The following is a 12,807-nucleotide window of genomic DNA, read 5'->3' as shown; positions in this document are numbered from 1 at the left end:
CGTTGTACGAGGTGCAATGACAATAAACTAAACTAAACTAAACTAAACTAAACTAAACTAAATTAAACTTCCATTTCTCTGAGATCGGTAAAATGAGGACTCATATTGTTGGGGGCAATATACTAACATTGTAAACCATTCAGAGAAGTGCTGTGAAGCACTATGAAGCAGTAGCTAGGTCTAAGTGCTAAGAGCTACCTTGCAACTACCCTGTTTCCCCGAAAATAAGACCTCCCCTGATAATAAGCCCAATCGGGCTTTTGAGTGCATGCACTAAAATAACCCCTCCCCCGAAAATAAGCCCTCCCTGAAAATATTGCAACACAGCAGCAGCCATGAGGTGACCATGCTCGCCACCTCCTGCACCTCAAAAATAATAAGCCCTCCCCGAAAATAAGGTCAAGTGCTTATTTCAAGGGTCAAAAGAAAATAAGACCCTGTCTTATTTTCGGGGAAACATGGTATCTTGGCTCAATGCAGAGCTTTCTAGATAATAGCCAGCATCTCGGATTGCATCTGGAAGCCTCCTGCAGCTCACAGAACATGAGGATATCATGAAATGCCACAAACTGCCTGCACTGCAGCATTTTGGGGGTCAGTTGCAGCTTCTGAATGTTGTTTAAAGGCAACTCCATGGATTGAACTTCACAGTAATCCATCCAGGAGAGGAGTAAAGTTGTCACGAGAACAGCGTCTCGATCCTGACATGTGTCCAATTGGTGCACAAGTCAAATCTGTGCAAAGGCTTTTTCTAACCACAGTGGAAGCTGTGGGTTCAGGAGGCCACCCGCACCCCACCCCACCCCAAAAATGTGAGTCATTTCCTTCTGGAAGAGTACAGCCTATTTAAATTCATAAAGGAAGGTAAATTGAGCGAACAGGAATGGAGCGGAAAACATAGCGATTTCTGAATTCTTTCTCACATCCCAAAGTGTACGATTCATCACTTGCCTGTGGGTGTCATTTTTTTTAAAAAAATGATGTATCATGTCCTCTTTGGGTCATTTAGAAACGGAGAGGTGTTCATTGGAGGAGTCCAGAAGTAAATAAAAAATAGACGATGTATAAGGTGATGAAGGCGAGGCCCACGAAGAGGGCTGAATGGGCAAAAATCCGTGCCATTCTTGAGTTGCGTTGTGCAGAGGGTCTGTTTTCTGTGTAGTTGGCTTCTCGGGTCTGAAGAAGGGAGAAAAAGAAAATGCAAGAGTTGCAATGCATATAAAATTGACCTTCTGGAGAACATTCATGATATGAAGACGTGGACGGTTCTAGAGTAGTGTATAGAACTTGCTATATGTCCTATACCAGTGATGGCTAACCCTTTTCTCCTTGTGTGCCGAAATCAGGCGCGCGTGTGCCCACACCCACAGTGCAATATGCCCGCCCCCTGCGCATGCACCATGCACGATCCCTCCACGCGGCCTACTGGGCCTCCTGTACCACAGCTCCGGAGGCTTTCCTCAAGCCTCTGGGAAGAGGAAAATGGCCTCCCCCGGGCTTCAGAGGCCCCCCGGAGCCTGGAAACTGGCCCGTTTTGGGACTTCCGGTACTTCCGGTAGGCCTGTTTTTCAATCTCCCCAGGCTCCGGAGGCTTTTCTCAAGCCTCCGGGAGGGCAAAAACAGACCCCTGCACATGCACACAGAACTCCCGCATGTGTAGCAGAGACCCAAAAATGCATGGTAGAGCTGAGCCGGGTGAAGGCTCATGTGTCCGCAGAGGGGGGTTCCGCATGCCACCTGAAGCAACATCTGAACACCCCCTTACAGAGAAGCAAGTGCTTATATATTCTCCAAAAGCAGTAAAACAAGGAAATGTAACATGTCCGCATTCATTGGTTACATGATTCATAGCCCCCTGTTGCTATGCTAAAGAAGCTAAATATCTTGCCCACCCTCTCGTGGATTGAGCTCACAAGGGTCTTGCAAAAAACATCTAAGTTTCCAGCAGTATGTTTGTGGTTAACTCTAAGCTTGAATCCTATGTCTGAACTTGAGGCAGGTGTGAACTTGAGGTTTGGCATTTTCCATTTCCTTGTTCTTCTACTCATCTACAAGCAATCTTGTATAGCCTTCTTTTGTGTCCTGCCTCACTTTATGTCCTGCCTCATTTTACGTCCTACCTCCTTTCTTTCTTTCTTTCTTTCTTTCTTTCTTTCTTTCTTTCTTTCTTTCTTATTTTTTTTATTTATTGGAATATTTATTTATTGGAACAACAACGAGCACAAGAACAAGAGAATAAAAATACAATGCCAGGGACTGAAATGGTATAGGTTTTCATGCCTAAGCAGGGGGCTGCACTCGAAGACCTCCAAGGTCTTTCCAAAGTCCCTGTTACTCTAATTGTAACTCAAGGTGGTGAACATATCCAACACACTTTCCTCCTCCTATTTCTCCCACAACAACAACCCTGTGAAGTGAGTTGAGTTTAGAGATTGTGATTGTCCCAAAGTAAACTTAGCTGGCTTTCAGGGCAAAGGTGGGACTAGAACTCACGGTGACCTGCTTTCTAGTTTAATGCTTTAACTATTGTCTAGATCAGTGGTTCTCAACCTGTGGGTCGGGATCCCTTTGGGGGTCGAATGGCCCTTTCAGAGGGGTCGCCTAAGACTATCAGAAAACACATATTTTTGATGGTATTAGGAACCGAGACACCAATTTTATGGTTGGGGGTCACCACAACATGAGGAACTGTATTAAAGAGTTGTGGCATTGGGACGGTTGAGAACCAATGGTCTAGATCAAACTGGCTCCTTGCCTTCTTTTTAGAAGGCTTTGTGCCTAAAGCAGGACTACAACTCACCTAATTTTGTTGCATACATTTTTCTTTCTTTCTTTAGTGCAACTTAAAAGGTTGTGTGAACTTGGCCCTCTCCTGTGTATGATGCAAACCCAGAAATGGAGCTAATTGTAAAAGGAGAATACACATGTTCCTCGTCTACAAAGCACAGCCTAATAATTGCCTCTATTTTTTTCCCCTTGCCTGAACACGGTTGTCTCTTCATTCTGCGTGAAAATACTCATGATTGACAGAGAAATTGCTCGCCATCTATGTCTGTGTAACCGAAAGTCAAAGTCCCTTTTCAAGAAAGTTATTCTAGGAAAAAGGAGAACAAAATCGAATGCAGATGTTAAAGGAGAGGAACCACACACCATTCAAAGGTTGATGTTTTTAACTGGTGAGCCGTTATAAACAACTGCATCCTGTCCTGACACAGAATGCTGCACACCAGAGGTGGTATTCAGCAGGTTCTAAGCAGTTCTGGAGAACCGGTCGCTGAAAGTTTGAGTAGTTGGGAGAACCGGTAAATACCACCTCTGACTGGCCCTGCCCTCATCTATTCTCTGCCTCCCGAGTCCCAGCTGATCGGGAGGGAATGGGGATTTTACAGTATCCTTCCCCTGCCACACTCACCAAGCCATACCCACCAAGCTATGCTCACAGAACCGGTAGTAAACAAAATTGAATCCCACCCAGTCACCGTTGGTGAACTGAGTGGCTATTAAGATTTGATAAATAAATACTTTCCAAAATCTAAAAGCTAACTCTGGGAGTCAAATCCCTTTTCCCAGCCAGTCTCATCAGGACTCCTTTTTGGAAGGAGCCAAAAGCCAATGCAGTTTCTATAAAAGCATTTGTGGGACTAAACTAGTCATAAAACATGGGCAAGATTGCACAATCTTACAAGACTTTCGAATATCTGAGAAGGGAGTGGAAGTGGAGATAAAACTCCAATAGCAGAGCCCATAAAAATCCTGATCTTGGGTGAGGCAAAGAGAGACTTGTGAAAACAATAAACTGACTTGCTTCAGAATTATCCCGAGCTTCTCTTCTTCCTTCTCCTATATCGGGAAACTGATGGACTTGAACCTTAGAGTCAAGAGGTCTTTGGCAAACAAATCTTTATTATGTCACAGACTGGCATAAAAAGGGTGGAATACTATATATTTATATTTGCATTTACATTATTTATATTTATATTATTTATGTTTATGTTTATGTTTGTGTTTGTGTTTGTGTTTGTATATGTATATGTATATGTATATGTATATGTATATGTATATGTATATGTATATGTATATGTATATGTATATGTATATGTATATGTAAATGTATATGTATATGTATATTTATAGCCAACTTGTCTTTGGCAACATTCAAATCCACATCCTTTTCAGACACAATTCAAATTTATTTATTTTCATCCCATCTCTATTATTTTTTAATGAGTAACTCAACGTTACAAATACTTTATGCTCCTTCCTCCTGTAATTTGTCCCACAGCAACCTCCCCCGTGAGATGAATTGGGCTGAGAGAGAGAGAGAGAGTGAGTAGGCCAAATTCACGCAACCAGCTTTCCTTCCTAAGGCAGGCTAGAATTCACTGTCTCCCATTTTGTAGTCTGGTGCCTTAACTACGAGACCAATTTACTATCTGTATCCTGCTTCCTCCTCCTTTGGTTTCTTACCCTGTAACTCTTCAATTCCCCCCCCTCCCCATTTACGTTAATGCTCGAACTCACGCAAAAAGGCGAAGCTCAGATCATTCCGTCCCGATTTACCAAAATCTGAGCGAAATCTGGAATCTGAGCAAGATCCTTTCTCCAAACCCACTTATCCGCTGAACCCTACCCTTATCGAACTTACCAGTATAGAGCAAACTAAGGCAGCCACACCCAAGGGTAGACAACAGCAGATCATAGTGAAGATGGAGTAGGCCAGGTAGTCAGGTGCCTTGGTGACTTGAACAGGTTGAAGAATTGGTTCTTCTTTCGGGTCTTGGGCAGCCGGGACAAAATAAAGATGGCTTGGCATAGGAGGAGGTTGAACATTATTGGGGGCAGATGGTTGAATCGGAGGCTGCAGTGGATCAGAATAAGGGGGTGGTAGCTCCTGGGCATTCGCCACGTTGCCTGTGACCTTTTCGTAACTTGCATTGTTCATTGTGTGAGCCGTCTCCTTTCTCTCCATCCGTGACTGTTCTGAAAAGGCTGTTTCTGCTCTTCTTAGCGCTCTGCAATCGGTCTTTTCTCTCCAAGGGCTCTTCTTTGCCAGTTGCTTGCCTCCTCTTCCAACAGCAACTAAGCACCTTGCACTGCTCGCTGTTTCGTTCCACCTCTTTGTTTAATAATTCATTTGTTGCTCTGACTTCAGACAAGGGGAGGTGAGCGGACACCACAGCCGAGGAAGTAAGTGGGTGAAATCAGAAGTAAGGCATAAAATAATTGCAATTACTCCAGGATGTGGCAAACCTTTTGAGCATCAGAACACATTTCTCAGAAACAGACACCTCTGAGATAACTTTTACTCCCCCTTGTTACATGTGCAAATGTGCTCGGTAAATCCCTTCCCTACTATCACCTCTTTCTCTCTCTTTTTTCTTTTTCTCTTTCTCTCTATCTCTCTCTTTCTTTTTCTTTCTCTCTTTCTCTCTCTCTCTCTTTTTCTTCCCCCCTCTTTTTCTCTCTCTCTCTCTTTTTCTTCCCCCCTCTTTCTCTCTCTCTCTTTTTCCTTCTCTCTCTCTCTCTCTTTCTCTTTTTCTTTCTTTCTCTCTCTCTCTCTTTTTCTCCCCCCTTTCTCTCCACACCCATGCACACACCCAGCTAGTCCTCAATTTACGACTGCAATTGAGACCAACATTTCACTTGTGAAGTGAGACATTGGTTTAGAGAGTTTTGCCCCATTTTACGATTTTTCTTGCCACAGTTGTTAAGTGAATCACTGCAGTTGATGTCAGTAACCCAGTTGCTCAGTGAATCTGGCTTCCCCCTTGACTTTGCTTGTGAGAAGATCACAAAAGGGGATCACGTGGAGAGAACTTCCGGTAGCTGAAGGCGACGGACGCGTGCGTCTGCCGTTCATCTTTTCGGTGGGCTCCCCTTAAGTCTAGGGGGAGCACAGGGTGCCTTGGAGGGGCACCCTGCCATAGGGACGGCTTGCTGGGACCTCCTGGAATGGCGGTGGCCACGGGGGGTCTCCAGCTTTGCCCCAGGAGCCAGAAAGCGTAGGGGGTGTGCGGACACTGCGCGCCTTCGCCGAACGGAGCCTGGAAGGAAACGAGCAATTTGAAAGACGCAGCTGAAGTGCAGTGAGGTGGGAGGTCTCCCCAAGTCTTTTATTGTTTTACTCAATTGATTGAATTGCAGTTTTTCTCAGGACTTTGTTTCAACCTTTGGAAGAGTTAAGATTGGAGGGGGGGGAATTTCCACCCCCTTCAGAAAAGCGGCACTTGCAAAATCTCTCCCTCTCATAGGAGAGAGAGAGAGTTAAAAGCTTACTCTCACTTCCCTTAAACAATGGGAAGAAAAATTTTCTGACCACAATTGCGAGAGAAAGAATGGTTGAACTGACTCTTGTCTAAACTATCTAGGGGAACTTTGGTTTTGTTGTTCCCTGACCACCTATAAAGGCTGAGCCAAGATGCCAACTTCCTCTTTCTACTTTGTCTTTATGAATGAAACTCCTCCCTTGGAAGATTTTATGGCTGTGAACTAGTTTCCACCCCAGAGATCTCCAGGAGCCTGTCTAAATATGTTTTCCCCTTGGATTTGGAATATTTTGATTTACTTATTTGATTTAGCCCAGCGCTAGAAGATTTATTCTCTCTTGGATTTGCCGGCCTTGTGATCTCTACCGGCTGTGCTTCCCTGCAGATGCCATTTCTTTGTACAGATTAATAACTATTTCTGAGCTTCATGATGGGTCCAAAAAAATTACTGCCTGGCAAAGCTTCATCGGCCCCGACATCATCTACGTCAAGTCCGATTGCCCAGCAGTCACAACTGGGGTCATTTCTGCAACCTAAAGCCCCTAAAGAGAGTGCAAGGAATTTGTCTACCCACCAGATGCTTCAATCTATTTTAAAGGGACAGGATGAAATAAAAAACAACTGCAAGACTTAAATGACCAGTTCAGAGAAACGAAACAACAAGCCACACGGAATGAACAGAGAATAGGTGTACTGGAGGAGGGTGCGGTTGGGATGAGGGACGAGGTGAAGACCATTCAAAGAGGGAATGTAGAATTTGAAAATCACATGATAAAAATGGAATTTGAAAGGATGTCTTTTTTCCTTAGGTTCCAAAATCTGCCAGAAGTTGAGAATGAAGATCTTAAGGAGATTATGACCACAATACTAGCAGAATATATTAATAGAGATAAACAACAGCTTTGGTGGGACATTGATTTGATCTATAGGATTAACTCAGCCTATGCAAGAACACACAATGTTCCAAGGGAAGTTCATGTTAAATTTCTTAGAAAGGCCACAAGAGATGAGGTTTTAGGAGCTCAAAGGGGAGGACCACTAAAATATAAAGATAAGGAAATAACCATTCTTAAACAGATCCCCAAGAAAGTAAGAGATAAGAGGAAGAAATACTCCTCTTTAGCAAAAAAATTATATAACAAAGGGGTCTGGTTCAGGTGGCTATTACCAGAAGGCATGCTGATTTTCTGGGAGGGCAGCAGAATCAGAATTAATACAGTTGTGGAGGCGGAGGCTTTCACCAAAAAACACAATGCTCTCCTAGATGAAATGGGGGATGCTACACAAAAGATGAGGGAGGGAGGGGCTGAGGCTCTGCCAACAGACGGGGGGGGGGGGGATGCAACAACTAGAAGACTCAAATCACAAAAGTGATTTGAAACATTATTGCAATTGTTGTTACAATGTACCTTTACGGAAGTGATACTAAACAAAATGATTGAAATATACTGATGATTTAGTGTTAAACTCAAAACTGCTAATATCTATTCAAATGTTGATGTTTTTCTACCCTTGTTTGTAAAAATTGTGAGACTTGGGGGGATTGCTCTCCCCCGCACGATGTAGCTGTCAAAATGCCTTTTAACCCTTTTTCCTTGGAAAAAATTGTAAAATCAATAAAACTTGTTTAAAAAAGGGGGGGGGGGAATCACGTGATCCCGGAACACTGCAGCCGTCATAAATATGAGTCAGTGGCCAAGTGCCTGAATTTTGATCACATGATTATGGGGACGCTGTTAGGGTCAAAACATAAACCACATTTTTCAGTGTCGTCGTAACTTTTGAACGGTCACCAAATGATCTATTGTAAGTTGAGGACTACCTAAATCTATTTTTTTTTCTTATCCTCAGAACTACAAGTCCTAAGTTCTTTTTTCCTTGTTTCATGCAAAAAGTCTTCCAGTTAGCAGAAATTGTCTTTTTTTTTTCTAATTAAGTTTTGCACTGTCTATTTTGCCATTTATATGTATTTTCTTCTGTTTGATTATGTCTGCTTTTTGGAGACTGCCTGCAATTTCCTTGACAAGGTTTTTCAGAAGTGATTGGATACTGCCTCTTTCCTAGAGCTGAGAGAAAGTGATTGGCCCATAGTATTGGTATTTGTATTTATTAGTTTGTCAAACATGTACAAGATAGCAGGGATAAATATAAACATGGAGATGAATGAAAGAAATAAATACAAATAAAGGGGGACAGTAGGACAGGGACGTTAGGCACGCTGGTACACTTATGCACGCCCCTTTTACGGACCTCTTAGGAATGGGGTGAGGCCCATGGTAGTTTAAGGTTGAAGCTGTGGGGGTTTGAGGATGTAACAGCGGAGTCAGGTAGATCATTCCAGGCATTGACCCCTCTGTTGCAAGAATAAAACTATAGGATAGCCTTTTCAAATGTAGCTGTTGAAACCTTCCCATTGGGAGTAATAAAATAACAAAATTTGAACCACATTTTTAACTAGGAAAGATGAATTTGCTATGATTGTCAAAAGTCCAGAAACTTGGTTTATATTTTGGAGTCCACACATCTTAAACTTATTGAGTTGAGAAGGACTGGCCTAGTCTATGGCTAACTGGAGGCTTTCTACAATAGGACAGCCTCTTGATTTCTTAGCTGATCTTGAAAAAGCTAAGCAGGGCAGGGGTCCTTGGTGTATTCTGAGCTTGACTGTTTCTTGCAGACGTTTCATTACCAGTGCACTGACGATGTTACCTAGTTGGATAATGAAACGTCTGCAAGAAAAGAAGCAAACTTAGCATCAAGGACCCCTCATTTCAATTCGGATCTACAAATAGTCTCTTTTAGTGGTAAGCAGGGCAGAGTTGGCTACTACCGTGTTTCCCCAAAAATAAGACAGGGTCTTATCCCCCCCCCCAAATAAGCACTTGGCCTTATTTTCGGGGAAATCTTATTATTTCTGAGGTGCAGGAGGCCGCGAGCGTGGTCAGCTCATGGCTGCTGCTGTGTTGCAATAGTTTCAGGGAGGGCTTATTTTCAGGGAAACAGGGTGAGAAATCACAAATGTAGTTTGAGAGGTTTAAGCACATTCTGGAAGAAAGTCATACCAAACCCATTAATACTCTTGTCAAGAGAGCTCTTTCTGCATACTTACTAGAAGTGCACTTTGAATTTTGCTTGAACTGCCTTAGAACTTTTCCTATATTCTAGTATTTTAGAATTATGGGGTCATAGTATAGGGACTGTCTATCAGCTCAGAGACTCTTTCGAGTGTATAGGAATATGACAAAGATGATATATATAGTTAGGGCCCCCAGCCCCACTCCAAGTGCTGCATGGGACAAATTGCGCGCCAGCTTTGAACTTCGTCGAGCAGATTCTGCATTTCCAGTGCGGTTGGCTTCTTGGGTCTGAGAATAAAGAAAAATAAGGGACATATTAGTGAAGAAATACTTTTGAGGGCAGGAAAGAGCATCTCCAGCCTGTCAGTACAAATGGGTTAGGGCTGTGATGGTGAACCTAGGGCATGCCAGAGGTGGCATGTAGAGCCCTCTCTGCGGGTATGCACACTGTTGCCAGATGCTCTTCTGGTTTCTTGCACACATGCTGGTCTTTGCTGATGTCAGAGTGCTGGCAAATGGCCCCAAAATGGCCTGAAAACGGCCCGAAAAATGGCCAAAAAACCAGGCTATTTTGGGGGTCATTTCTTGGGCTGAAAATGGCCCCAAAACGGCCTGAAAATGCCCCCCAAAACAGCAGAAAAAAAACACAGACATGCATGCGCCGGCCAGCTGGTTTTCAGGTTTCTGATGCTCCGGCAAGCACACATGCACACACCTGCGTGCGCCTTCCGGTTTGGGCATGGTGCTGAAAAGGTTTGCCAACACTGGGTTAGGGTTATAAAGGTCATAAATTTTGGGTGTGAGTTGCTTCTTAGCAGAAATTCCAGTCCTAATTGTAGTTGACAATCAAGGCCTATCTGTATGAAGTAGTCACTTGTCCCTGCTGGTATGCAATCATGCTAGAGGAACAAGGATTCCTTGATTCCCCAAATAAAAATAAAGCACGCAAAGCTTTTTCCCCTTGGCAGGATTCACCAGAGTTGCGCGATATATTTGATTTCCCACAAATGAGACTGTTTGGCTCATTTGTTCTCGTTCCAGTAAATGATGCTATCGCAGCCAAAGTGGGACAAGATACTTCCAAAGTTCAACATCAGCATGGCCTCCCTTTGCTGCAGTAGATTAGCAGAGTGGGTTTTCTCTGCAGAAATTGCTTAAGCACAAACTCCCTGCACCTGAATCTTCTCATAATACAAACATGCCCCAGCATCTTCCCTTCGCTGTCATGCTCTCATGATATTAGCTATTCCTCAACTCATGACTGAGACGGAGGCAGCTGGACTTTGTCTTTCCCTTGAAGACGTTTCATGTCTTCGGATCATGCACATTCCAAGTTCTTCAGTCAGAACTGAAGAAGCTTCTTGGATGAGAAGCGAAACATCTTCAAGGAAAAACAAAGTCCAGTGGCTTTTTGAAAAAGCACCTTTGGGACAACCATGACCTGGATGGCTGAGAATCTCCATAAATGACTGAGACAAGATGTTTTTAAATTTTTATAAATAACTCAAGGTCCTCCCCCCCTCCTCCCCCCCCTTCTCAGCCTATTCCCGCAAGTGCAGGGTCTAATACTCCTCCCTCCTCCTATTCTCAACAACAACCCTGTGAGGTGGAATTGGCTAAGAGAGCCTGACTGGCTCACCCAGCCAGCTTTTATGCCTAAAACAGGACTAGAACTCACCATCTTCCTGTTTCTAGCCTTTTGCCTTAACCCAGGGGTGTCCAAACTTGGGAACTTTAAGACTTGTGGACTTCAACTCCACAAGTCTTAAAGTTCCCAAGTTTGGACACCCCTGCCTTAACCACTAGACCATTAGATAGCTCTTATGCTAATTCTCATGTCCCTATGTTGAAGCAATAATTTCTCCTTTATTCCAACACCATCCAAGATCAGTCTGAACAAATGCAGGATAAAAAATGAGGATAGCCAACTTCATGCTGCTAACTGGATAGTTTTTGATTGACTTGAGGCTTGCGAACAATTAAACTCAGCAGTGGAGAAGAACGTGTAGTTAGCCATGCAGCTTTGATTTATGATCTCCCACTCTGTGTAGTAGTATTACTTCTTGATGGCCTTTTGTGGTCTTTACAGTTCCCTTCCCTACATGTCACATCAATTCTAGATCCTTTCTTTTAATCATATTAATATATTTGCAACTTATAATGTCTTGGTTCCTTCCATGCTGACCCTGCCACATGATAAAAAGACCATTTGATTAAACAAAGAAATAAAATAGTCCTCTCTTTATGTGAGCTGTGAACCCAAGCCCACCTCGCTTTTTTATAATATTCTGTGTCTGCCTCCCCTCCCTCTTATGACATCCTGTGGTTTATGCTCACAGGGGCTTACCTGTATGGAATAAATCAGGGCAGCAGTTCCCAGAGGTAAGCAACAGCAAAGCATGGTGAAGATGGAGTAGGCCATGTAATCAGGCTCCTTGGTGGGTTGGAGACGGGATGAAGTTCATGGTCTGCGTTGGTTGAATAAGCAAACCATGGTTGTATCTTGGATCATAAGGAGGTTGATACTGGGGCTCCCCCAAGAAATCGTGACCGAAATATGCCGGTTGATTTTCTACATAGGGGGGTGGATTCTGGACTTCAGATGCATCTTCTTCCATATTCTTGTATTGTGCTTTGCTCATCTTGTCCTTCTAGTCTTCTCTTACCTCTTCAAATGCAGCAGTTTTATTTCTGTGTTTGGTCACAGAATCTTTCTGAATAATTTTGCTGAGTTGTCTGACTCACTGGATGGCTCCCCTTTGGCTGAATCGGCAAGCCTTCCTGGTCCTTCGTTCTCCTCTTTCAGTGATATATGCAGCCCAGCTGCTCGGCTCAGCTTTTCCATCTTTTCTATCAGCAGGCTGTTATCTCCTTCTGCTTAGGAAGGTCTCTGTGATTACTTTTTTTTCTGACGCAGTGCAGTTTGGCAGTCCAGCCGGGACTAAGAAAAGAAGTGGGCTGAAACGGGAAGTTAGTCAATGAATAACTGCAGAAGGACAATTTCTGCTGGTGGGATGAATGCAGCAAATGGTTTCTTTTGACTGTTTCTAACCACCTGAAAAATAAGAGCCAAGCTTCTTCCAGTCCCATCCTAGGCACAAAGCAGTTTTAACTGTTTTAAATGTAATTCCAGTGCTTTTGGAATAGCACCCAGTGTGCCGATTACCACTGGAATTACCACTGCTGGTTTGTGCCATAATCGTTGAATTTCAATTTTTAGGTCCTGATATTTCGTGATTTTTTCATGTTCCTTCTCGTCTACCCTGCTATCACCTGGTATTGGGATGTCTATGATTGTAACCTTATTTTTCTCAACCAGTGTGATGTCTGGTGTGTTACCCGATTATTATTATTATTATTATTATTATTATTATTATTATTATTATTATTATTATTATTATTATTATTATCATCATCATCATCATCATCATTTTTTTGTTTTGTTTTGTTTTGTTTTCTTTTCT

General features: G+C 43.1%; 1 long non-coding RNA gene across 1 annotated transcript; it reads right to left on the bottom strand.

Annotated features, from left to right (window-relative positions):
• Window positions 1-468: 468 nt before the first annotated feature.
• On the bottom strand, window positions 469-12,412 carry LOC309396993. Its single transcript, XR_014176187.1, has 3 exons — window positions 11,691-12,412; window positions 4,646-5,146; window positions 469-1,176 (listed from the first exon to the last, which is right to left on the bottom strand). It is a non-coding gene; the product is annotated as an uncharacterized lncRNA (long non-coding RNA).
• Window positions 12,413-12,807: the final 395 nt, after the last annotated feature.

Source organism: Natrix helvetica (assembly GCF_964273705.1).
Source record: "Natrix helvetica genome assembly, chromosome: 9".
In the NCBI taxonomy this organism is placed as follows: domain Eukaryota; kingdom Metazoa; phylum Chordata; class Lepidosauria; order Squamata; family Natricidae; genus Natrix; species Natrix helvetica.
The sequence above is the reverse complement of the archived record's forward strand: the minus strand, read 5'-3'. Positions and strand labels throughout refer to the sequence as shown.